This window comes from Melanerpes formicivorus, unplaced genomic scaffold (assembly GCF_026170545.1).
Source record: "Melanerpes formicivorus ecotype bairdi unplaced genomic scaffold, bMelFor1.0.p_v2 SCAF_2, whole genome shotgun sequence".
Lineage (NCBI taxonomy): Eukaryota > Metazoa > Chordata > Aves > Piciformes > Picidae > Melanerpes > Melanerpes formicivorus.
This window is the reverse complement of record NW_027142354.1, coordinates 24,031,708-24,058,375: the sequence shown is the minus strand read 5'-3', so window position 1 is coordinate 24,058,375 and position 26,668 is coordinate 24,031,708. Positions and strand designations below refer to the sequence as shown.

The following is a 26,668-nucleotide window of genomic DNA, read 5'->3' as shown; positions in this document are numbered from 1 at the left end:
TATTGTTAAAATTAGTCTTTAAATACAGTATGAGATGTGCCCCACAGCTGATTACCACAAAACCTGGCATGTTGTACAAGACTTGCATGAAATACCTCATTTACAGACAGTGCAACTAACAGATGAAGGAATTGCTTCTCAGATGACTCAGGCTCCAGCTGTGAGCTGCTGTGACTTCTTCTCCAGGCTCCTGAGGATGTTCTCCCACTTACCTTGGATAACTGGTCTTCTCTTTGACACAAGAGGCAGGTTTCAGAGCTGGCTTTGGTAATTATTTTTTTCTTCTCACCATGTCATCTCCTTTCCTCCATCTCCACACTTCACTTGAGGACGCATTATGGCTACTTATTCAGAACCTGGAAAAAAACAGAGGGAGCGCCGAAGAGCCTGTGATCTCAGAGAAACCATAAACCAGTTCTGCTCTGACAGCTGATGCTGCAGCTCCCACATCTCTATACTGGTAATACAGCACAGTGACCTGTTGCTTTTCTCCAAGTAGTGATGGGATTACATAGATACTACAAACAGCATAGCAGCAATAAGGCAGCTTCTTGCTCTGTGCCTTCATTTTAAACTCTTCTTTCTTTCTTTCATTCAATTGTCAATTTCCCTATCTACACTTCAAAGGCAACAGAGAGCACAGCAGATGGGGAGCCTAGCACTACATACCCAGTCTAACACCAGCCTTCAGTTCAGAAAGCTGGATATCTTCAGGCATGACTCCACTCTGAAATTACAACTTTCAAAAAGATGGTGCAGTTATGTTTCTTAACAGGCTTTAGTCCTTCTTGTCATGTCTCAAACCTCTGTTAAACCAAGGCCAATTTCAACCTTAATATGTAGTGTAGATCATGAATGTCCCAATCTCTCTACATATGCTGCTTTGGTATTTCTGAGAGGAGGGTCTGGATTGCTTCAGCCATATGATGGTGGCCTTCCCAGGGCCCTGGGTGCAATCCTGACAGCCCTGCCACATTCATCAGGGTCACAAAAGTCTACTGACACACCCAGGCAACCACCAACAGAACAAGAGGACACAGTCTCAAGCTGCACCAGGGGGGGGTTAGGCTGGATGTTAGGAAGAAGTTCCTCACAGAAAGAGTGATTTGCCATCGGAATGGGCTGCCCAGGGACGTGGTGGAGTCACCATCACTGGAGGTGTTTAGGAAGAGACTGGATTGGGCACTTAGTGCCATGGTTTAGTTGATTATGTGGTGTTGGGTGATAGGTTGGACTCGATGATCTCAAAGGTCTCTTCCAACCTGGTTTATTCTATTCTATTCTATTCTATTCTATTCTATTCTATTCTATTCTATTCTATTCTATTCTATTCTATTCTATTCTATTCTAGGACACAAGCTGCCAGACCACTTGCAGTTGGACCATGGTTCACCCCTTGCCTGGATACTTGTGGAAAGAGGAGTGACATCAGCATCAGCCCCACATGAACACCAGCTAAACTATTTCACCCCAATGAATTCAGTGTCTACCACTCCCTGTTTCCAGTGCTCTCTGAACAAGCAAGGTGGCTTGAGTAGACCTGTTTGTTAAGTATACAGGAACTTTCAAGATCTGTTCTTAGACAGGCCAGGAGGTTTTCTTCAGGAGAGCCTGAGATGTGCTGTTCTGTTAAGACTGTACAAAGTTTTCAACATTTTGTGATTCACTGTAAGTTCCATTTAAGTTTGCTAATCCTTTTAAACTCCTGTACTGGTTCTTTACACAAGGTTACTACACCCAGCAATTATGTATGCAGGCAAAGTAATGCTCAGCTTTTCTTCCTATTCTGGCTGAAATTCTCAACACCTTAAGAAACTAGAAACAACCCAGTATATTTAGGCTGTCACCTTCTTCTTCTTCTCCTCCTTTTTTTTCCCTCCTTATTTTACCATATATTTGCATAACAATATAACAAAAGAATAGCCAAATGTCCTTTCAGTGAACATCTTACACATCAGTTGCAGATACCTAGGTAAGAGCAAGAGAAGTAGAGATCCTTTCTTGTGTATATTCTCAAACTCAGCTTGGGGCTCTGGAATTTTCAGAAGCCAGAGAAATTTATTCATATTTGGGTTTACCTCATTATCCTTTCTGCTTATGTTTCTCCACCTATTTTTTGGACTCGTGTACTACATGAGTCCAAAAAAACATGTGGCAGTGTTATGCAATTTACCAAAGCACTGTATGAAGCAGGTCCTCCTCTTGCTTCTTCTGAGCCTTCATCTTGATAGAGACTGCCTAGGGAATTTTTTCCAGTTATGCTTCCGCTTCTTTCCAAACCTATACTAGGTGCTACTGCAAGCTTTCACTGGTTGGCAAGGTGCCAAAGAGTCATTGTCACAGGGTATTCAGCTAAAGTAATCTCAGACATGGGCATATTTAAAAGCTACACAGGAGTGAAGGAGAGGATGGATTTAGCCAGCAGCCTGGAGCTACATGTGTATTTTGAAAATGCTGTTAACACTTGAGATAAGAGGATGAACAGGTGAACATTCCGTCATCTTTTGTTTTTATTGTGATGAGTTGAGGTTTCTGAGGACACCAGAGCCACCTGAGTCTTCTCGATATTATCTTTTCCAGAGCATGCCTGTAGTAAGTGCAAAGTGCTCAAATGCTGGATGCAGACAGCAGCCTGGGTGCTCAGCCTGCAGCCGCATAAGGATTTGTTGCTCCCCAAACCTCGGCAGCATGGTTGGATGGCTCTGCTGCTTGCATCTGTAGGCCAGCAGTGCGTAGTGTGGACGTACCTCCCCTGCCCTGCTCAGACTGCTGTATACTCCTCCCTGCAACATAGCATTTTCCATTCCACTGCATTCCCAGGAGCTGCCACAACACCTCTACCCTCTATTTCCTACAGAATTTCCTCAAAACATCTTCCAACTTTCTTAGTCCTACCACACAGCATTGCCCTTGTGTTCACACGTCTGACATATTTTGATGTAAGGTACCTATCAAACACTAGCAGGCTAATGTGACAGAGATTTTATTCTCCCATGGCTGCAATGGAAATGACTGTATAACATGTAGAGACAGGCTTTCTTCATAGAAGTTGCAAGAGCAAGCATGGTTATCAGAGCTACCAGCCCTTGCATGAGCTGGACTCTGCTTGAGGCCTATTTACCTAGCATTTTTCCTGAACTGTCAGAGTGAAGAGAACAATCTGAAAGAAATACTGCCAAGATAGACAGGAATTGTGCACCCTTTCTTGTATGTGCTGTGCTCAGCGGGGCTTTCTGGTTGAATATCTTGTGGGCCAAGTCACTCTGTCAGCAACTTGGTACCCCTGGGTGCCTGAGGCCAGGAATACATTTCCCTGTCTGAAGGAAGAATATATATCCACGGATGTCTGTAGGAGTTAAGGACAGAGATCTGCCTGAATGAGGAAGGCGCATGTTCTTCCAGCAGTGCTGCCCCCGAGGCATGATGTCTACAGAAGGCAAAGGCAAGCATAATATAGAGGCTGGCCCTGTGAACCACATGCAGAGCATGAAGGGGCTTTGGATTCACCTTCAGTTTCCCTTGAATTGCTAGAAAAATGTCACTTATTCAAATTCGACTTCTTAACTGTGTATGAGAAAAGACCTCAGTAAAGACCAAGTTACCACCTAACTTCCTTTGTCTATGTGAGTTTCTCCCTCTCCAGGTTTTGAAGAGGCAGTTTGTGCACCAGAAATGCCTGTGTTAGTGTTTGAAGGATCTCTTAGCAGGAGGACCCAAGCCCAGAGTAACTGACAATAAAGAAGATGAACAAAATCCACTCAGGATGGTGGAGCAGGGAAACATCTTATTGTAGGGAAAGTATCTTCCCTTTTCCCTTCATAGTCACCCTTGGGGAAATTAAAACAACAACACATAAACCCAGTATTGCATAAGCTAACTCCTTCATGATGCACAGTACCCTTCCCATAGAGGCCAGAACAGCTGTTCTTCATCTTAGCAGGGCTTGAATATGGCTTGAAAATTATCTTGGTGGGATAGAAAAAAGATGCAAAGAAGGAGGTGTCAGAGGAAGTAATACTGAGTTGGAAGACTCCATCTGCTGAAAGAAGAAGCTAAGAACAGTGCTATAGGTCTTGTACTAATAAGAAAGGAAGGCACATTCATGTGTGAAGCTGCTACTATGACAAAAGTCCTCCTTCAGTCTGAGTCAACACCAAAACCTGATAAAGAAAGCACACTAGTGAGACACTCCAGTTGTCTAGGTTCCCAGAGTGCTACACAAACAAAAAAGCCTATCCAACTGTAGCATATACTACATATTACTAATGCTGCTCTCAGATGAGTCAATGAACACTAAATACCTGTTGGGTTGATGAACAATCAAAGCTGCATGAGCCCTACTAAATCAGCTGTCTTAAGATCTCATGCATTTCCCCTCATCGCACCACCTCTCAATCTTTCTACAGCTGCAGGGGGGCTGAGCACTGGAGACAAATCAACATATTTGAAGAATACCTACTTACATTAATATATTTTCTTTAAATGTTGGGAAGCTTCAGAACAGGAGCCAACCCAATCATTTTCTTAACGTCATTGCAAGCCTGTTAGACTGGACAACAGAGCAGAAATACCATTTACTTGCCCTATTTGAGATCATCACCTCCACCCTTTCCACCACCCACACAAACACTTTTCCTCAGGAAACAATTACAATGCCATTCCCTTAAACAAAAGTTATTCATCTTCTGAATTGGTCTTCAACAAGGACATCATCAGACAAGCACATTCATTACAGGCTCATCCATGAATACCAAACCCTCCCTCTTACAGAGGGCTTAACCCACATTAAAGCCCAGTCAGGAGTTGTTTGCAGCATTCCTTCCACAAGAGTTCACCAAACAATGTGCTCATAGTACAACTCACGTTGATCAAACAGGTTAGCCACTAAGCAGCCTCTTCACTCTTAATGTATAGTAAAATCACCTTCCTTTATGGTATGAAGCCTAAACTCAACTGCACATTATTAGGCACATAATAGAAACTGCTGTCTGAGTGAAGGCTGCACAGAGTCAGGGAATGAAGCAAGCAAAAAGCTGGCATGGTTCTGGGCTTGGTCAAGATGCCTCAAATCTGTATTACAACAGGAAAACCGAAGACCTTGGTGCTCCATGACTTAGACTTTTCATTTTCACATTCCTGTGAGAAACTGGTTATAATATTTGGCTTTCGCAAGGGGAATTACTGGGGACCGGGCGGGCCCGATCGTTGTGCCTGGATCGTTGGGCTGATGGGTCTGTATTGTGTGGGATATTGGGAGAGAAAGGGGAGGTGCCAACAGGTCTAAAGACTGGCCAGGTCAAGGGTGCAGGTTTTGTCTGTCCTGATGGAGAGGGGTGGGAGCGTGCTGGGGAATGTATGAATATGTACGCTTTAATATATTAATATGTATGTTTGCTGTCTATATCAGTTCACCTCGTGTTGTTAGGGTGCGCCTCTAGCAAACTCGCTGTGCGCCCAGCGCTGTGTTGCCTTTATTTTATAATAAACTGGTTAGAAATTTTCAGCAGTGAGTTCGTTTCTCACATTCTGAAGGTTTGTTTTTATATCTCATTTTCTTTAGAAATAAGGTTTAACCACTTGGCCAGTTTCAACTGCAATTAACATTAAAATATTAAGTTTTCACAGGTTTTAATGGAAACTGACTTCTGCAAATAAGTCTTGAGTCAAAGCTACAGTGTGAGCTTACTCTCTATTAGCTATCAGTGACTATGCTTCAGAAAGGACCCTTATAAGTGCTGAAAATTTCTTTCAGATGTTATGAAAACACAGCTATTCAGTGGCTTGCATGTTAGCTACCCAAGGGTATCGTCAGCCTTGAGCTGCACATCTGTAAAAGATCAGTCCTTCCTCATTCCGGCACTCAAAAAATTCTTCTTTGAGTTCTTACAGACCTTGATTCCCATCCTATTCCCTAACTGCAGATTTAGCTCTTCCAGTTCTTCTCCCCAGCTTTGTTGCAGATTCCTTTATTCCTCATTCCAATGCCCTTTGTTTTGTCAACTTGGTGATAACCAGGTGATAACCAACTCGGATCTGAAAGTGACATGAAAGCAGACTCCCTTTTGAATAATGCATCTCTCTAACCCTTACTTGCCCTCCCTTGGCAGGGCAAAGTTGTCACATTTGCTTTCACCTCTCCATTCAACCAGCTGAAGGAAGTTGCTGGCACCTATACTTTGTGCAGACTCTTGGAGAGGCCAGAACTGCAAATTCATGTTCCTTGTGCCTGCGTCATCTCTGTGAATTGGTAACCTTGCATCTTTACACTTCTTTGAGCAGCAGAAGCAGTCAATCTCTCTTCTTCTTCTGCACAATGCCAGTAAGCAAAGAAATGGCCATTTAATCTTTTTTTTCCCCTGATTTTCAAGTAAAAGAATATGTATGGTTAGTCCAAAGAAGAGGAATATTTTTGCACATCAGCAGAATGAAGGAAAGTGTCTCAGGTACCTTGTCAATGAAATGTGAAGACACACTTTGCTATCAAGAGTCCAAACTCTGTATACTTTTGTGAGACCTCAGCTCTCCACAGAAACACAGTTCTCAGTGAGGTCACCAAAAATTTTTCCTTGAACATAGATTGAATTAAATTAGTAAGATTCAGATTCAGCATGAGGAAGTTCAAAGTCTTATTTAAGAATTTGGCTTGTTCAATACATGCAATCAATTCAATACAAATTACCTGTGTCTATTTTGATCACTTCTCCCTGTATTTTTCCTTTCCTACAAATAGAGAGCCTATGGACTCAGATGAAAAGTGACCTCCTCCTAACCCAGAGACAGCAATAGTCCAACAGGTTGCCATACAAGTTTTTTCAATCTCCACCCTGCCAGGATAATGCACTGTGCACTGTGGAGCCACCTCTGGGCTAAAAGAACCGTGCAGCCCTCATGCTGATTTGGGAGTTTGGCCTTTCTGCTGTGGCTGCCAAAAGTGACATGAGTTAGTGCTATGTTTGCTTTCTATTAACAGCTGTGCTGAGATCATGGGGTTTCTTAAGCTCTCAGTGTCCGCCTGAAAACTTTCAGTCAGCAGTCCTGTTTTCTGATGGAATTGCACTGGTGACCTAGAGGTGAAAGATGATTTCATCTGTATTTCCACCAAAACAACTTCATGGCTTGGAGTTCATTTTGTCTGTGAGTACTGTGAGAGCAGCCCTAAAAATGAGTATGAATATGCGTATTTGAATGTATATACAAATCTGCACTTGAATGCAAAGATTTCAGCAACTCAGAGTGAGTGATTTAGTTGTTTGCAATTATGGCACAGCCATACAGGTTGCTCTGAATGAACCTCTTTGCCCACTACACACAGGTTTGTGCTAACTGCATGAAGTGGTTGAACCGAACTCAGAGCCCAGCTATTCACATGGAAGGAAACAGGTAGCAAGTCTATCCAGTAGGCCCACAAATAAGAAGAGATGGTATTTGTTGCTAAAATGATTAAAAAGGCTCTGACAATTATTTTTCCAGTACATTTCAGTAAATTTCACATGTAGTCTAAAAACACCAGTGAGACAGTTTCTGAAGCTTCTAGATCCAGGCCTTTCAGCTCTAAAAGTGAAGATGGACCTAAGTTCAGGTTTAGATCCAGACCTGGTTTCCAGGTTGGCTTTAGCCTAAATCTACACATATGTCCTCCTAAATATTTTAATCTGCATCAGGCATGTGCTTTCAAAATAAATCTCCCAACATCAGTTTCAAATGAAACTAAGCAGTAAGATGCTCTCCCACTGCTTATGTCTACAAGCCTCTGCCTAATGTAACATAAAGGCATCATGATGTAGTGTGATCAATGGATCCTCAGAGTCAGTAGTTCAGGCCAGAAGATCCACTTCTTGCTATGTATTACTAACTAACAGAGATAACATAGGCACTGCAGTGGAGGAATATATGAAAAGATGCCAAATACAAAGCATGTTGTATGGAGTGTACGTTGCTTCTTACAGTATGTATGTTTGTATTGAAAGAGAAGGCAACAAGGATCACCTTCATGACTAGAGACCTCGCATACTGCTCAGCATAATCTTGGTTCAGACTATAAGGACAAATCTCATAAATCCAGAAACGTTGGCAAAAACTTCTTTACTGCCCAGAGAGGTTGTGAGTCTCCTTTTCTAGAGACTTTCAAAACATGTTGGAATGCGTTCCTGTGTGGCCTGCCCGAAGTGATCCTGCTTTGGCAAGGGGGTTGGACTAGCTGATCATCAGCAGTCCCTCCAAACCCTACCATTCTGTAATTCTATGAAATACCATTTTCATGCACTGGTGAAACAGAGAGCAAGATGTCAGCATGTGCTGCACTTCCTGGGCTTGATTATTACAGTTTGTGTGAAAAATGTGCATTCACAGATAGGTTTGGAAAGAGCAAAGCACTCAATGTGGTAGCAATTCTCAAAATTGCAAGTACAGTGGTAAAGATCTTAGCCTGAGCATTTTAGCAGGCTCTTGGGAGCCCAAGGGACCCTGTACATAAGAACCTGTCTACCAAAGCAAGGCACCTTCAGGAATGACCCCCGGGCAATCAGCCAGCAATCTGCAAAGCCTCCTGTTGTCTAAGAGGCAGCTGGCAGTGGGGCAGGGCTGCTTGAAATTGCTTTATCAGAGTACAAAGCACAGCCGGTGCCTCTGAGTTAGTCCTTAAAATTCTGCCAGGAGTCCATCTCTGACATCTCTCCTACTGGTGGTTTCGACTGTTTTGATCTTAACTGCTGTTGTAGGCTGCAGTATATTAAACATGCAGGACAGATTAAGCATGTTAAGATACTTGTTTACTCAATTAAGGATGACTTTTATATAAAAGTTTTATATAGAAGTTTTATATAAACTGGTTTGGCAAAACTGGAATAAATATATAAACAATATTTTCTCACCTTAGCTTTAGCTATGATATAGGAAATAAGGTGATAAAAAAACTACTGGAGGTGAGAAGATTCAGAAATAAGCCTTGAGCTTTCTGTAGGCAGTGGTTCTCATACAGGATAATGTAACTTAGTATAGTTCGAAGTTATTCACAATCAACAGTAATATTGATTACTTTTACAACTGTAGATTTTTGAGATTAAAAGCAGCAGAGCTTTCCAGATAGATTAAAATAATTTCACATTATTGATGAGATAGGGAAAAGGAAGAGTACAGACAGATCTCTGGTTCACATTGGGGTTGTAGGAGTGGATGTCCATCCATGTTGAAAATTCCACCTGTAGATGCATTGAGTTGTCCCTAAAATGTAGTCTCTGAGTCAGGTAGAATTTAATTTCTAATAGGCTGTCTACCTATGCACATCTCTTATCACAAATCGCCAGTTTTGAAAATTAAAGTCTTGTCTCGCTCTTCAGGGGAGACCTTATTGCTGTCTACAACTACCTGAAGGGTAGTTAATTACTTCTGCGTCATTGTTTCCCATGATTTCTGCATGCCAGTAGCTCTGTTTCATTGCTCTGTGCTCATTGTATTACATGTTTACCCATATAAGTAAATTTTTCTGTCACTGCAAGTTCTCATTTTCTTTGCATCAGGTTCCTTCAAGTGCCACAATTACCAGCCCATGGCTAGGGGTGAAGAGGTATCAGAGCTTTACATTCTTCATATGATAATCAAAGTATTTTCTTTGGTTGAGTGCCTACCTGCTGCAGCTGGACCTTTGCTGAAATGGATGCAGTATATTCCTGATTTAAGTTAAGGTCCAAATGCTCCTGCAGCTTGCACCAATAAGGCTCTGCTTGTGCCCAGGAAGGCAAGGCAGCCCTGTTATCTCCCTTGAGCCCTTTGCACCTTAGTGGCCAGTGTAATGAGAAAGCTCACTCCGCTCACTCCACTCACTTTGTGCTACAGATGACAAAGTGGGCTCATTAGTCCTTTCATATTAAAAATGTAGCAAATATTTGACATGAACTCTCTTTTCTCATAATGCATATGAATTTGTAGGATAAATAAACCAAAAAAAAGAACACATGATCTTTCTTGCCCCAGAGGATACAAATTAGGCCTGTCTATCTTGCTTAGCTATCCTAACACAGACCTGTTGCCTGAGGTATCACACTCCTCCAGTATTGAGGCAGTGGATGCCAAGCCCATTTATTTGTGGCAAAGTTGGGGTACCTTCCCAGGAAGTGGAAATGAGTATAGCAACAACAGTTTTTTGACTGAGAAGTGAAAGTCAAGAAACACAAAAGTGACAGCAATTACAGCTGTTTGTCATAAGGTCTTGAAAATTGCTGCAAACAAGTGTGTAACAAGAGAAAAGAGATGTTGCTGGATGGTTTGCCATTTAATGTGGAGGACTTAATACTGCAGGAAGTGGACAATGGGAGTCCCTCAGGGATCAGTCCTGGGACCTATCTTATTCAACATCTTTGTGGGGGACATGGACAGTGGCATTGAGTGCACCCTCAGCAAGTTTGCTGATGACACCAAGCTGTGTGGTGCAGCAGACACGCTGGAGGGAAGGGAGGCCATCCAGAGGGACCTTGACAGGCTGGAGAGGTGGGCACAGGCCAACCTCATGAAGTTCAATAAGAGCAAGTGCAGGGTCCTGCATCTGGGTCGAGGCAATCCCAGGCACAAATCCAGGCTAGGCAGTGACTGGCTGGAGGATAGCCCTGAGGAGAGAGACTTGGGGGTGCTGGTGGACAAAAAGCTCAACATGAGCTCTCAGTGTGCACTTGCAGCCCGCAAAGCCAATCAGATCCTGGGCTGCATCAGGAGAAGTGTGGCTAGCAGGTCGAGGGAGGTGATCCTCCCCCTCTACTCAGCCCTGGTGAGACCCCACCTGGAGTACTGTGTCCAGTTCTGGAGCCCCTATTACAAGAGGGATGTGGAGGTGCTGGAACGTGTCCAGAGAAGGGCCACAAGGATGATCAGAGGGCTGGAGCACCTCTCCTATGAGGACAGACTGAAGGAGTTGGGGCTGTTCAGTCTGCAGAAGAGAAGGCTCCGAGGTGACCTCATTGTCGCCTTCCAGTATCTGAAGGGGGCCTACAGGAAGGCAGGGGAAGGACTTCTCAGGATATCAGGTAGTGATAGGACTAGGGGGAATGGAATGAAGCTGGAGGTGGGGAGATTCAGGCTGGATGTGAGGAGAAGGTTCTTCACCATGAGAGTGGTGAAACCCTGGAATGGGTTGTCCAGGGAGGTGGTCGAGGCCCCGTCCCTGGGGGTGTTTTAAGAGCAGGCTGGATGAGGCTCTGGCCAGCCTGATCTAGTGTGGGGTGTCCCTGCCCATGGCAGGGGGGTTGGAACTAGATGATCCTTGTGGTCCCTTCCAACCCTGAATGAAACTATGAAACTATGAAACTATGGAAAGGCACCTTCAGTCTTATATTTGGGCAATGCACTCCAGTAAGCCTCAGAGGCGTGGTGGGCTTGGCAGATCAGTGCATGACATTGCATTCCCTGACACTCCTCTCTCTGCACTCATGCATATTTATTGCATGCTGGAGTGGCAGCCAAGGAGTAAAATGAAGGAAGCAGAGTTTGGCCATTACTTTGAAAGACAACACTTTGAGAGATGAGATGCAGGCTACACACACCCCCACCCACACACAGCCCCCCGGATATGCAGTTACACCATCTCAGTCTCTACAGGGCAGATGAGGCTGTGCACAGACCAGACTGCCTTGGTTTATTTAAGGCTAGTCCTACACCACTCTATAGGGCTGATTCTCCCTGCAATTATATGTCTCTGCAAACATCTCATGGAAACCAATATAATTTAAATGCTGGCTTGCCCCAAAAGGTATTTTTAAGACCTGTGTAATGAAATATTTATAACTTCATCTGAAATATAGAGAATAAAGATCAAGAAGTAATTACAATGCATTATTATGGTGATTATGTGGTTAACACTGATCCAAGAGCGATCTCCTCTTTGATATCCCAAATTGCAGGGGGAAAAACAAACAAACAAAAAAAACCCTTGAGAGCAAGAACAGAACTTTCTTCAAGGTGTGTTAGCAGCATATGCGGGAGTAAACAGATTAGGAATAGTTTTCCGTTTGTGTGTTAGAGGGAATGTAGTTCAGAGCAGTGTGCCCAAGTCACCTCTTGAATATTTGGTGGTGCAGCTGTGAAAAGCTATGTCTGTACCTCTCCATTCCTTCACTCTGAAAAGTTTTTAGTGCAGTTACAAAAGAAACATGATGTGAAGCTGAATACCAGATTCTCATGCATCAGTTTGGCACTGCCTCTGACCCTACCTCCCTTGAGCACTTATTCCTGGGCAAGCATCACCACAGCTGTGTGAGTACATGTGGCACCACTGAATGCAGCTGCACCAGGAGAAAAAAAGCAGGGTCAGGGCATGATCACTGACTCTGTCTGTCCATCCATACTGTTGCATTTTGACCATGCTGACTGGCATGATTTTGGTTCACCAGTCCTCCACCAGGTAACAACTGAGGAGAGCATAAGCCAGAAATGATCCACCTTATTCTGGGGACTGACAAAATTTAGCAGTGTAAGCAACAAACTGTGAGATCTCATTTGGCCTCAGATTAAAAAAAAAATAATCTCTGGGGAGTGTTACTTATTTGTATAGAGAGCTACTGAGGGCTTGAGCACAGAGACTCTGGCCAGAGTAGCCCTAGAGTACAGACTGATCTCTTATCTCTACAAGATAACCTGCTAGAGCTGGCCAAGAGGCTTTTACCTCATTTTGTTTTCTCTTCTGTGGATAAACCCAAGATATGATACTCAAGTCCTGTCACTGTAGCAACTGACATCAAGAGTGTGTTGGCCCTGTTGTACTGCTCCTCTCAGGTTTACATGAAACACAGGGCTCCTGCAAGTGACTGACTCCCTTTTCTTCACAATAACTCTAATCAGCAGGAAAGCAGAAAGGCATGGCTGAGAGGGCAGCAGACAGGTGGCATAGCCCACTCAGCCCATACCACTCCAGTGCCCTGCCAGGCAGCTTCATTGTTCTGACATATGGCTTTTCTGCTGAGATAAAACCAAGGGTTAATCTAGCCCAAGTTGCATGATACCACTGAGTTCAGATTGAGCAAATGTAATTAAATGATGAGAACTTCATGGCAGGGCGTGCCCTAGTTTCAGTCAAAGGTGGAACATTATTAAGTACCATTTACACCCAGAGAAACACCCACTTTTGAAATCGCTGATGCCAGTAACACATGCTTTGTATTTAACTTGCTCAGTGAAATGGGAAGTCAGCAGTAGAACACAGAGTTTCTAATTTGCTTGCTGCCAGCACAGTGATTAATAGAGTTTCAAAACACCCCATCAGCCAGTTATGATGGATACTAACCCTTTAATAGGAATCTCTGGTTGGATCCTTGTTACTTGGATTTAGTGCTCAGACCAATGAGACAATAAATTATTTTCTTTCTGGGAAAAAGACCAAAATTGTCCAAGATAAGTAACTTGAGCTTTTTGTTTCATAGTGACCAGCTGCAGGAGTATAGATGCAGTACATTTTATGCTCTTTGCCTATCCTATCAACATTCAGTTAGGAACAATCATTCTGCACTGTAGGCTTCCCTTTTTCAGGAATGTGCTCCCTTTGGGTGGGTGGAGGGAAGGTTGGGGGCAAAACCTACATCTTAATTTAAGAAGTGTTCTGCAGCAGCAAGCCCAGAATCTACACCTTCACACAATGGATTCATTGTAGTACATTATTTATTCTTAAAAAATTTCAGATCCATCTACAATATTACAGGTGTTGGTGGTGAATTTAAGTAAGGCATATCTGTGTCTTTTCCGCACAAAGCTGTTGGAGGAAAATATGATGAAGTTTAATTTATCCAAGAGATGAAATAAAAAATGAGTGGAGAGAATTCTGTACCCCAGAGTGAACAAGAACAAGGGGAAGAACCATTTCAAGGTTTCATTTATTAGCATATATTCCAGTTTAAATCTTAGACATAAATTATCTCATGCACACTTTGAAAAAGAAGAGCAAGTTTCTCTCCTCTATTACCTCTTTCATAAACAAGCAGTTGGTGGTGCAGGAACATCTCCAGTACTCAAAAGAGTGTGAGAAGCCAGTCCCAGTTGCTGCAGAGGTATAGGTGTAAGGACTCCTGTGGCTGACGCACCACATAATTATTTTAACAGAAGAATAATGCAGAAATATTGGATAAAATTACTTTTTATTACAGCAAAGCACTGTGGATGCGGCACAATGAGTTTTCCACAGAAGATCAGATCATCTGTCCATTGATCCCAGATGCCTGACTCTGGCCTTAACAAAGATAGTTTCAAGCCAAGTGTGCTGCTGCTCACTGTATTGAGTTATATTCATTTATGGCTCCCCAGGGGATCTTGGTGTCTGCCTTTGGCAATGAGAGAGGAAGGAAGGAATGAACTGCTTCTGCACTTTCACCCTTGGACAGAAGCAAGACCACTTCCTACAGCAAAGACCCATTCTCTGTCCCTCTGAATAGTTTCAGCTCCAGGTCTTGCCCACTGACCCACTACCCCTCAGCAGCACCACCACAGAAGCAATAGCACCATCCTTGAAATATCTGAACTAAGTTCTCCCTCCACAGTTTCAGATGACCCTTTGTGCCAGGAATTGTCTTTATTCACACATTCATGTGGGCAAATAGATCAAGGCAAGGCCAGGCTATGATCAGGCTCCTAATACCTTTAACAATAAAAGGCCATCATCAACCATATCAGTCTGTATTGTGAGAAGAGCATGTGAGTGTGGATCACTTCCAGCGCTTCTAACAAGCCATCTCATTTATTTAATATAGAATCACTAGCTGCAGCACTGTCCAATGTGATTGTCTGCTCACCTATCATCTCAGAACACCCCAAAAGCATGCTGTCCTCCTGGAGAGGGAGAATAGAGGTGACTGAATCCCTGTTGGATGTGGCTGTGGAAATTATTTGCTCCAAGTAACTGTACCACTGTGTCTCCTCCACAACTCATTTGTACTGAGGAGAGAAGCACTATTAGTGGTATTCTTCTCTGTCATAATTTCCTACTCTTCAAGCTTGGGCTCAGAGTACTGCCTCTCATTAAAGAAGCACTGAGATTCTCAAACATTGCTGTGGGATGTGGGGTAAGAGTAAGGGAGCAAAAGCTGAAGCGTCACCATGTAGGTGATACCCCATCTCCTCCCTTTACCTCACAGGGATGAAACACTTTGGGGGCTGCATGAGGTGGAATTGGAGCAGAGAATAAGAAAAAGTAATGGCAAAATTGCCAAGACCTGCCTAAACTAAAGGCTCGGAAACTTCTGTATTAGGGAATCCCTATGGTCTCTCTTCTAGAACTTCTAATAAATGACATCACATCTCACATCCATACTTACTGAATTACTGCATCAGTAGTTCATACTGACTCCAGCCAGCATGGAGCTGTCTCGCAATTCTACACTTTCATACAGCAGCTGGCACCTGGGACTGATGCTGCACATGGGTCAGTGGTAGCAAATGCCTATGGAGGAGCTGTTAATCTGCAGGATTTTTGTAAGAGTTTCTTCAGAGCCACTGAAACATGAAGTAATGTTGCAGCAACTAACACATGGCCTGCACTAAGCCCTGTCCATGGCCTGCACTAAGCCTTGCTGCAAGCACAGGAGATGGAGCCTTTCCCCTCTTGACCTATCAGCAAAACTGTGCTGCATTAACCAACAGTGACAACACACTGTCATGCTCAGATGGATGTTTTGTCTCTGGCATCTCACACCTCTTCACAGGCCTTCCACTGCCTCACAGCTGTTTAGGCTGATGCAATAAATTTATCTCATACCACACAAGAACAGGCCTTGCCATTCCTGGCTTCACCCCATAGCTTTTCTGCAGTGCAAAATTGATCCAAGTCACTAGGGCAGTTTGCTCTAAGCCTGGTACCTGCAGAGTCTTCAGACATGCACTTTGTATGCATGGAAAAAACCCACAACCTATACACTCAAAGCTCAGAATCAACACAGTTGTCACAAAACACAGACAAAAAGCAATGCATTTTTTTCTTGTCCGGGTCGTCTGCTCACCACCTGTTCATAACCAGGTTTCTTTATGCACTTCTCTTCCTCTCAGGCCCATAGCACTATGATTAAATGATGAATGGGCTGCATGCATTCCATTAAAATAAATAGAATTGAGATATAGAGCTGATTTTTTTCTAACACTATTCAGTTCTCAGATCCAACAGAGAGAACAACGATCAGTAATCACTTCAGTGACTGAAACTTAAGCAGGCAGTGTGAGAATAAATGGTGCAGCAGGAATCCAGCAGCATCTATTTTAAGAGGTAAACAGGAGGAGGACACATTGCCTGCTACCTGCATAAAAAGTTGTGAAGTAAAGATGACAAAACTCACCTCTCCTCAGGATCTGCTGGAAAGGATGTCAGCATTGATGTAATCACTGTGTTACCTTTTAGTCTTTTCTTGTAATCAATGCTTTTTCCTGAGCTGAGAGTTCTGGGTTACTAATGGATCAGTTCAGCTCGGTCATCTGCCGTGTCAGCTTTGTTTAGGACTGTTGTCAAAAGTCATAAATCACAGCCTGAATTCAGTTAATTCTCCCACTTAACAGTAGTTTTCCATCCACTAATGAATGCAGTAGCAGCTGAGCTATCTGCTCAAAATGGATCAGAACAGTTCTCCTCATTCAAGAAGAACAGTCTTCATTTTTAACCAAGGATCTGTGAAGATTAAATACTCAAATAAATTGCTAGTCAAAGTGAACTTCAAGAATGTCTCTGTAAGTAGTCCCAAAACCAATTACAGATATTGCTCTTCTGAGTATATTCCTTTACAGACATGTAAAAAAAAAAGTTTGATGTTTATCCAAGAGCAGCAGTAAGGCACATTTCTATTCCAACATGGGTAGCAAATTCCTCTTTTGGCTTAGTGATTTGATCTGAGCTGGCATTTTACACTTCCTTATATCAGTCTGTGTAGGTTTCTCTATTTGTTATGGTGTAAAGGGATTATGTAGGTAATCACAACAATTGACTGGAAAATTTGCTGTTTGTAACAGCAATTGTTTTCTTGATGGCTACTTGTGTCCTCCTTTAAAGCCTAGCCCGGTTAAGCAGAGTCAGCTGAAAACTGTACTTTCCCTCTCACACCCAGTTGTTCTCTTTGTCTTATTTGGGATATATACTCTCTGATCTAGTTACATCTAACTCCTTGACAAAGGCAAAATTGCTGCAGGATACTCTGAAAGTACTAAGGCTGTCAACAAGAGTCTGGATGTTCCTGATACATGGAAACCTAATAAGGCAGGATATGTTTCACCAAAAATAGTAACTTTAGCAAGATAGTATTTTCCCCAAAGTTTCACCATCTGTGTCAGCTGAAACACAGAGCTCTCTGTAGACCATAGGCACCAGCTGGTTTTGCGCTGCTTTTTTGCACAATCCTCAAAGTCCTGGCCCACAATTGCAATATCAAAAATGAAATAATAAGCCTAGGTTTAAATAACAGATGTGTATTCTGCAGGCACATGATCACACGTGGACAAATCTAAGCTGGAAGAAGTGGATATATAGTGCAGTGGTGCCTGGTGGGACAGTGAGTTGAGATGGGCTGGGGGTGATCTACAGTTCCTGGTGACAGTATTGCAAAAGAACAGGCAGCAAATAAGACTTAAAATTCCTCACCACCAGAAAGCAGATGGAAAGAGAAACCTTAACCTAATTATTTCCTCCCAGAATATTCTTCAAAAATAATTTCCAGTATGATTTTGCCTTAAAGTTTCTCTCAAATGTGTTACAACTCATGTTTATCTTTAATATTGCAGCAGTAAAACACTTTGCTAGATCTGTTGTGCAACTGATAAAGGAGCAACTGTTTGACCACCAGGAGCTTGACCACAGTCCCACCCCCACACTGTGAAAAATTGCAGATAATGAGGTATAAATATTGCCCAAATTTCATACCTCACTTGGGGGGGATCTAGAGTTGAATGTCAAAGGACAAGGACAGATCAATGGGTTTGTTCACCCTGCAGAAGGGACACCTTTTGGGTAAGGCTTGTGTCCTCAGCCACACTGAGTGCTTCCCCAAGAGACTGCGTGATTGCAATTGTAGCTTGGATCTATATGGTGATTCTGTAGTTTAGTGTGTTTATCACTGACAGTCTTTAAAGAATCTCTGTTTCATGTAAATAAGCTAATTTTTTCCTGCACCCAACTGCCTCTTGTGAATGCAGCCAGACCTACAGCAGACAGGCTGTTTGGGTACCTGGCATCGGGCCTAGAGTACCAACAATTGGCATACCTATTAAGAGATAAGTTCAGCCACCCACAGCCCCTCTAATCTCTGAGGACCAGCTAGAATGCAAGGGGATTCATCTCTTACCAAATGTATCCTTCTCTAAATGCAACAATTTCTAAATACCATGCTTGCCATTCACCTTAAATACCACTGATTATTGCTTTCAGTCATACTGTTGTTTTGCATCTGGCATACATCAAAGCAAGTGACACCCACATGAACTCAAAAAACTATTAAAATCCCACAGAGTTTCCCTTCAAAGAGCATTTATGGAAATAGCAAGATCTATAAGCCATTAGAGAATGACAAGAATAGATTCTAGTGGAATTGGTTTTCAGCCCCTTCTCTTGTCAACCTCAAAGTCATCTAGGAAGTTAAAAAAGCCACAGAAACCATGCTTAGTGAATAATTTTTTGGGGAAAAAGGCAGAAATATTTACAGTGAACCTTTGAGAGGGTTTTATCTGATTCTTCTGAGCATCAGTATTATTTTTATATATTATTTTTATATTATTTTTATATTTATTTATATAGTAAATTTGTTAAGATGCAGGTTGGCAAAACTAGAAAATAAAGCTGAACATGTTGCTTTGCACCGGTTATCTAGTTTAGCTCATCTCAGTGCAAAAAGGTGAAAGTGGAGATATGTCTAAGAGTGAGGACATTTTTATATTGTGTGGTTTTGGTGGGAGCTTGCTCACCAGAAACTACATGTCAACTGCATCCAGCCTTTCTACTCCAATGAGAGCTGTGGTCCATGACACCCTGTCCTCATTCACCACCAAAGTGCAGCTGCTAGAGCTAAATTTGTTTCAAAAGCCCCTTCAACTTGTAAGGAGGGCAGATTTGTGTTTTATTATGCAGTTCTGCCATGTGGGAAGTGCCTTGCTAAATGAATCTGCTAACAAGGTAGCTAGCTGTTTAAATAACATCCAAGAAATGCTTGGAAATTATAATAAACTTGACAGAGAAATTTTATGTGGTTATTTACTTCTGGCCTTGACACAGTGAGCTGCAGCTTAGTCTAGTCTAGTCCAGTCCATTGCAAGCAAAACAAAAATAGAAAAGCCTGAATTTGTCCTTCATTCCTTACTCATTCCCCTATCAGACTCTGTGGGAGTGAATCCAGAAGTCCATGAGATGGGTATGAGAAAGCCCTGGGAGAGCTTGCTCTTCTTTCCTTACACAAAACCTTTCAGACCTGCTCATTTGTTTCAACCAAAACGTCAGGAAAACAGCTTTGTACAAGCAATTAGCAGTTCTCCAGCAGCTCTGCCACACACGCATCATTGATCACCCAGGTTGACCCCACAGGGCCACCAGTCACAGAACCATCAGTCACAGAGCCTCATTGCAACTAGAAGAATGATGAAGCTTACACCTCATATTGACTCCAAATAGAGCTGACTGAAACAGTTTCACCTAAAAATTGAACAGTTTCAGTTGAAAGGAAGCTATTTACAAAAGAAGCAAATTTTGTTGAAGTTTTACATAGACCTACCTACCCATCCCCTGATAAGGTTTGAGAAAGTAAGGGAAGCTATTCTTTCATCTTTTGAAACAAGAATTGCTAAGTAGGACTGAGCCACATTCATTTTGCAAGAATAAAAACTCCCCCGCATGAAACAAAACATTTTGTTTTGGCCTGAACAAAGTGTTCCATTGAGTCTTAACCATATTTTACACAAGGCTGCTTTCTGAGAGAAATCTAAACTATTTTCCTGCTGACTTGACACAAATTACTAATTTTTTGCACAATTCCAAGAGTCTGGGTTCTATCTAGCACTGAGGAAACATTGAAATAATTACTGTTATTGAGATGGCTTGGAGCTACTTCTCATACTTTAAGAATTCCCCTTGTAATAAAACCTGCTGACAGGCAAAATTCATCAAGCAGAGTTAGGAGAACTTGGGATGAATTTTGAGTATGCTTGGGTCAGATTTCAAGTTCAATCTGACAAGCCTGTGGCTGTAAACTAGCAGGAGCTGTCAGCTTTGAATATATTTCCATTTGGGTTGTGCAGTGTGTTGGGGCCTGTTATTCAGACATGGATCTGCAGAGCTGAGGTCACAAGGACTGAAGCTTGATTTAGAAAACAAAGCTGGTTGGCATGTTTCCCCAAACTGAACTCCCTGTTGTAAGGTCTTAAAGAAATAAATACCTTAATTATTTCTCCCCAAAGAGAGAATAATCCATTTGAACACAACTTCTCAACATGTCAATTCTATCATTAGTTCTTCTCTTTATATATAGGTCATATTGCAATATGTGTTTATGCCATTTGAAAAACATCTCAGCTTCTCCCTGGATAGCATCACCGATTCAAGAGGAATCTCTAGGTACAAACCACAAAATCCTCTTGTTAACACAGTGGCTCCACAGACACTTTGTGAAAGAAAGTCTGAAAATGGTCCAGAACACTGTCAATATTTTCAGTTTCAAAAGCTTCCTTCAACCATTGGTCTTGCTATACAGACTCCTACTTTCCTAATTTGGACTAGCATCCTATAGAAACAACAGATCGTGCATGAGTGAAGTTTATGTAAACTTAGAAAAAAAGACCTTGTTTAGTCTATGAATTCTCCTATGTACACATGTGAGGGGAAAAAAAAGCAGTATCTGAATTGCTGTGTTCAGCACAGCTCAGCAAAGAGTTGATTTTTCAGTTTCATCATTGAAAAAAAAAAAAGAAGAAGAAGAGGGGAAATTAATTAGTCTGACATCATATGAAAAATGTTCAGGGATTTTTTGTCCAGCAGAAGTTTTAACATTTCTTTGTTCATATGGGAAATGTTTTGTTTACTTTTCTTAAGGGGCTAAAGCATCATCTTGGCCTACTCAATTCTTGCTTGACATAACCCTTCAAATATAGGACCACTTTGAAAATTAAAACTGTATTTCAGAATTAACATACAAAACTTCAATTTAAAAATACCAGAAGGACATTTATGAATTCTTTTTTACCCTAATTCTCTATTTTAAAAGAAATAAAATTTTTGCCCCAAATTCACAATGCTTAAAAGTATTTTTTTAATGAATATATGTTTAAAAAAAACTAATAATCCCACAGGCTAGGTTTTCTTTTGTTGTTTAAATATATTTATTCAAATCATTGTGGCTAATTTTACGTGTCTTCTCTGGGTGGTCTCATAATGTTTCATTTATTTTCTTTCCCATGAAGGTTTCAAATGTCCTAAGTGTCCAGCTGAACGGTCTATGGTGTACCAAAAATTATGTGTCAGATGGAAAATGGAAAGATAACAAATGCCTCTTATTTCACCATGAAGAGACTTGTGGAAGATAGCCTATACAGAAGATATCCTAGGCACAGGCAAAGCTCAGATCCTAGCCTAGGAGTCCAGTTGCTGAGAAGGATTCCAGCACATGAGAGGACAGCAGTATGAACCTGAGGGATCTAGGGTAGCAGAAATTAGCAAGGCTACCCAAAAGTGCTCAGTGGAGAAATGCGACACCTGTATCTGCGCAGTGTTTTCTCCACGAATACCAGCCCTCCTGCAAGGCACGCAGGCAGGGGAGTGGCGGGGACAGCAGAGGACCTTGGCACCACCTGGTGCTGCACCTGTGGTAGGACAGATGCCACCTCAAGCTCAAGGTTTCTGTCATAGCCTGGCAATGAGGCTTTCTCACCCTGACAAGGCTTTGCAGGACAGCACAAGGTCTATCCTGGAGAATTAAGTTTGTGTTCAGCCAAATCGGACTGGAGGAAGGGATTAACCTCTCATGGTTTGATGTTGGGATAACTGCCAGAGATGGGGCACCACCAGACAGTTAAGCTTGATCCTGTATAGGGGGATAGACTCCAGAAAGGGCAACCATTTCAGCTAATGTTGAGTTAGCTCTGCAGTGTAGGTGAGCTGGTTTCTTCCCTCAAACCTCAGACTGCCTCTCTGCTCTGCACCTGAGACTTACTGGTGCTGGAGGCTACAATCACACCATACCTGCCACATGTAGGGTTGCTGTATTTTGTCCAGGGCACTAGCCTCTTTGAGCCATTATCAGTGTGTGTCAGGGGTAAACATTATAGTAGCCGTGCTGACAAAACAAAACAAAACCAAAGTCTGGTTACTGCAGACAGTACAGCCTTGCACAGGAAAATTATTCATCAGCACACTCTGATGAGCCCTCTTAAATGGGGCTCAGCATGATGGGTTGGAGGTTGTATTGGCCTGAGATGGCAGATAAAGTGATGAGAAGGAGCAGTTTTGTCTGAAAGTTTGAGGAAAACTGTGGGGGACAGCACAAATTACTCTTAATCTAGGAAACAATATTGGTATAAACTGGGTTTTTCCCTCCCACACTCATACAATGTTCCTAGTCTTTGCTTTTATTTTTTTTCTTTTTTTTTTCTTCCCACCTGAAATCCAGTATGGATTAGCATTGCTTGCACAAGCTTGGGATATTTTATAGAACAGATCTACCAGCTCTTCAAAACCATTTACATTAAGTGCTGGCCAGTAGCCCACTCTCACAGAACATGTTTGGCCACAGCACAGTTCTATATTGTCAGGAGCCCTATTATCAGCCAACAACTGCACCTCATTTTCCTTTCTTGTGCATCTTATCACATGCCAAGTGCTGACATCCTTGCATGGACAAAACTCCTACAGCAATGACTGTTGAGAGTAAATGCTTAAGCTCGCAGATGAAGGTATCCATGGGCTCAAAATCAGACTGGGCCAAGAGTGATTTCAGAGGATACAAATTAAATTCAGTGACATTTTGGAGAGAAATCTCTTTAGAGAAGGTGCAACTATTTTCCAGGGTATTCCTCATTATAGGACCATTGTTTGCATCAAGACACCATGCCACGCTCATCAGTAGGAATCACTATAAAAAAAACAGAACGAAAGACTGCAAGTCACTATCGGATTGTTAGTTTTTGTATATGTGGTCTTACTTTTCCTAGGAGTTAACCCATAGAGCAGGAGCTTTAATAATTTGCTAGTAATAATTGGGCCATATAATTTGCAAAGCATTCTTCTATTGAAGTCTGTATAGGAAAATATTGCAAACTACGTTACCATTTTGTATGTCAAAGCTATGCAGTGATCCTCTGCTGTTCTGTAGCCTGTGAAATACTTTCAATGTCAGGACACTAAACTCTGTTTTAGAAATCAGAACTAGTGGCTGTAGCAAGTAATACCATGAATAGAAATGTGTCTTTGTAAGTATACAAAACTGATGACAAGTTACCAACTTTCTCCCTATGCATTGCAGAGAATAGGAGAGGAAAAATTATAATTCCATCCATTTTCTGGTGGCATTGTTTTCACACGTCTGTGTCCAAGACCCCCAGTTAGACTGGATCCTAAGAACCAACAGCTGTTTGGTCCAGCTCCTGAATCATTTATGAGACAGCCTTAATAGGCTAGGTTCCTGTTTTAGAAGTGGCAGGCACTTTATTTTTGATAAATATGTACATTGCTATATAACACTTCTTTCATGTGAAAACACACTTCAATAAATAAAGACAAAATACCATTAAAAATATAACAATTCCGTGCTCCCATTGGCTAACCAGCAGCCTATTTTGGTTTTTAACTGCAGAGCACTTAATATGCATCACCCTTTCCCTTTCCTTATTAGGTTTCTCCTTCCATTCAGCTGAAGAGTTCTTATTTTGCATTCTCTATTTGTTCTTGTGCCTTATCAGTTTCCAACCTAATTGACCAGAAAACCTCCCAGTAACACCAATGTCATTTAGATCATATTTTTTTCTTTTATTCTGCCCCTAAAATGCAAATAGGTGGTGTGTTTGTTTTCTGATTTTAATGTGGCTGTTGTAAGATCATGGCTGATGGATTGTGCAAGTGCTTCAGGTTGCTTGCTGCAGGTTGTTGACAGTACTTCCCAGAGTGAAGCTGCTGCTGTTCCCACCCAACTCATGAGCAGGACTACAATCGGCTGTCATGGCCTGCTCATATATCTGGAATGTAAACCATCCACATTTCATAATGGATCATGGTAATCATATATTGCACCTATTCAGTGTATATATTTGTTGAAGATGACAAGAAATATTTAAAAACTGGAGTTCACTTGTGCCCTGTTTCCTCATCAAGAAGGAGGAAATGTTTTTAATGCCTAGGTGGTTTAGCAGAGGGAGTAGGCATGTTTTTTGTACTGAAACAGAGTGGGTATCAACCAAGCCTAGATCTTTAAGAGCTGGCTACAACCAGCTAGGAACACCCAGAAAAGTATCATTGAGCCTTTGACAAGGAAGGCTGAGGCTAACATTTTAATACCCACAAAAGCAGAAAAGATTTTGTAATCAAATAGCCCTGGTAGTTATGCCTCCAAGTAGTTTGTGTCTCCTTTTTTCACACTCTTCAAAGTTTTAATAACATAGCTGCCAAAAAATGTTGGCATAACACCTGACAACTTTGTTATATGACTCAGTTTCATGTAATATGTACCCATCCTCTCCTATTTTTCCTGCAGATTATTTATTGCCCTTTTTGCCTTTTCTACATTATCACTACCAATTTCACCCTATCTAGCAAGTGGTCTAAATCTGGTCTACACTTTCATTTGTTTCTGATGTATTTCTAGTTCTTCCCCTGCCTTGTGCTTTAAATAGATACTCGTGTGTACTCCTTGCTATCTATTTTCCATGTGTGGTGTATTGCTTCGTTATCTTCAGTTGCTTTGTCTTTGCAGATGAGCCAAGAAAGACTATTAGCCAGAACTGTCCTGTCTCTGGAGTGTAAAACTGCTTTTCTGGCCAGCTAATCAGTGCCCTTAAAGGGCTTCTGCTTCTCTCTTTGTATGTTACCTCCCAATTTAACTTTTTTTTTTTATACTTTGGGAAATTAGCCATTAGCCTGTCCACAGTGAATGCAATCAGGTCATGATCGCTGATGCTTAGGCAACCAGCACATCCAGACTACTGATTAATTCATCTTCACCCACCCTAATGAGATCTAGAAGAGAGTTACCTCATGGTGAGCGCAACACATTTTCTGAAAGCTGTGGAAATTGTCACTTGTAACGTTGAGAAATCCAAATAAGGTCTTGCTCCTGGCTGTGCAGGTGTCAGCGGCCATGTCACGGCAGAGCGTGTGCCCTTTGTTAGTTATTACCTCCCTGATGGAGAGCATGGGGAAATGCTGCAAGAGATGTTGTTATTCATGACAAATGCGATACTCCATGTCTTCAGCCGAAAGCAACACCCAGCCTGCCAGCTGGTGACCAAACTTGTGTTTGCAGCTCAGTGGATAAACATGCTCCTCCTGCCTTTCACAGAAGCATGTGATAGGTGGGTAAATGCATGCAGCAGTTGTGAGCTGGTGCAAGGCATGGTTCACTGGCTGCATAAGTCACTTTGAAGCTTGGGCACTTCTCCAGATGTCACACACTTCACTTCCAGTAATTAGATCACTGTGACAGTTTGGTACAAGAGGTTGAGCCTGTGCAGTCTGTCTCTGCTCTGGGAATTCAGCTTCCTGACTCCCTCTGTTACACCATTCCCACCCCATAGTGCAGCCACTGCTGCCCTCAGCTTGTCCCCAGACAGTCATGGTGCAAGTAGGACTCTACAATATGCTGGGAAAATCAGTTTTCCTAGAAAAAATGGAGTCCTTGGAAATTTTTTTTGCCCTCTATTGAGGCAAGGTGATACAGTATCATCCAACTTCGATTAAATAATTATGGCATGTAAAGCTGGGGATTTCTATCCACATTCCTCCACCCCCCACCATTATCTGACTGCTATTTTTCTTTAAGAAGTGCACCACTAGCAACTAACTTTTCTCCCCCACCTTTTTCCAATACCCTTCTAATGCACGATCTGGTGTTGAATTACTTGTGCTCAGAAGAAAGGTGGCTCAGTCCCTCTGAAAAACAGCATTCTTTTCAACCTGTTCAGCAGGAAGCCTATCTCCACTCCTTAGCCTGTTCCAGAGGGGAGAGGGTAGTGAATAATTCATTAAAAAATTCCTTTTGCTTCCACCAACACACTGATTCACAAGAGATAAAAATCTCCTTTTACTTCACTGTGTGAGTTTTCATTCTGCTTGACTGAGTCTCTGGAGAGTCAAATCAGCATTGGTCACGAAAGGCACATACCTCTTCCCACTGCAAGGGTAGTTTGAGTGTCCTGCTGAGAGCAGGGAGGTGAGGTTTTAGAGCCAGCTGTCAGTGCTCAGGTATGAGCTTTCTTCCACATGCTGGGAAGGACACCCAGGCACACTGCAAAGGGGAGTGTGCAGTGCTCCTCACACCAGGGTACAGGTTCAGGCCCACCAACATATGGAGGGAGCCATCATACAAGTATGACCTCTATCTGGAGAGGCAGAAGGCAATCAGATTGCCTGTGGTGTCTGGGGAAAGGCAATGGTGGCATTCAGCGCTGAGTCCTGGCTGCTAAAATTATGGGAGGACCCTATTCAGCTACCGCTTCTGTGTGCAAGCCTGGGTAATTACTCAGTTCTCTCTCACACAGTTTACCT

At 42.3% G+C, this 26,668-nt stretch overlaps 1 long non-coding RNA gene across 3 annotated transcripts in view; it reads right to left on the bottom strand.

The window, feature by feature from the left end:
- Positions 1-25,287, bottom strand: part of LOC137448632 (uncharacterized) — a 57,406-nt gene extending 32,119 nt beyond the window's left edge. For 2 of the 3 annotated variants that reach the window (XR_010989159.1, XR_010989158.1), the window contains exons 1-2: positions 16,293-16,531; positions 213-356 (exon numbers count right to left, since the gene is read on the bottom strand). This is a non-coding gene — a long non-coding RNA (uncharacterized lncRNA). Of the gene's footprint in view, positions 1-212; positions 357-16,292; positions 16,532-25,156 lie in introns of those variants that run through there. The other variant, XR_010989160.1, reaches the window with a different exon arrangement.
- Between the last annotated feature and the right edge of the window lie 1,381 nt (positions 25,288-26,668).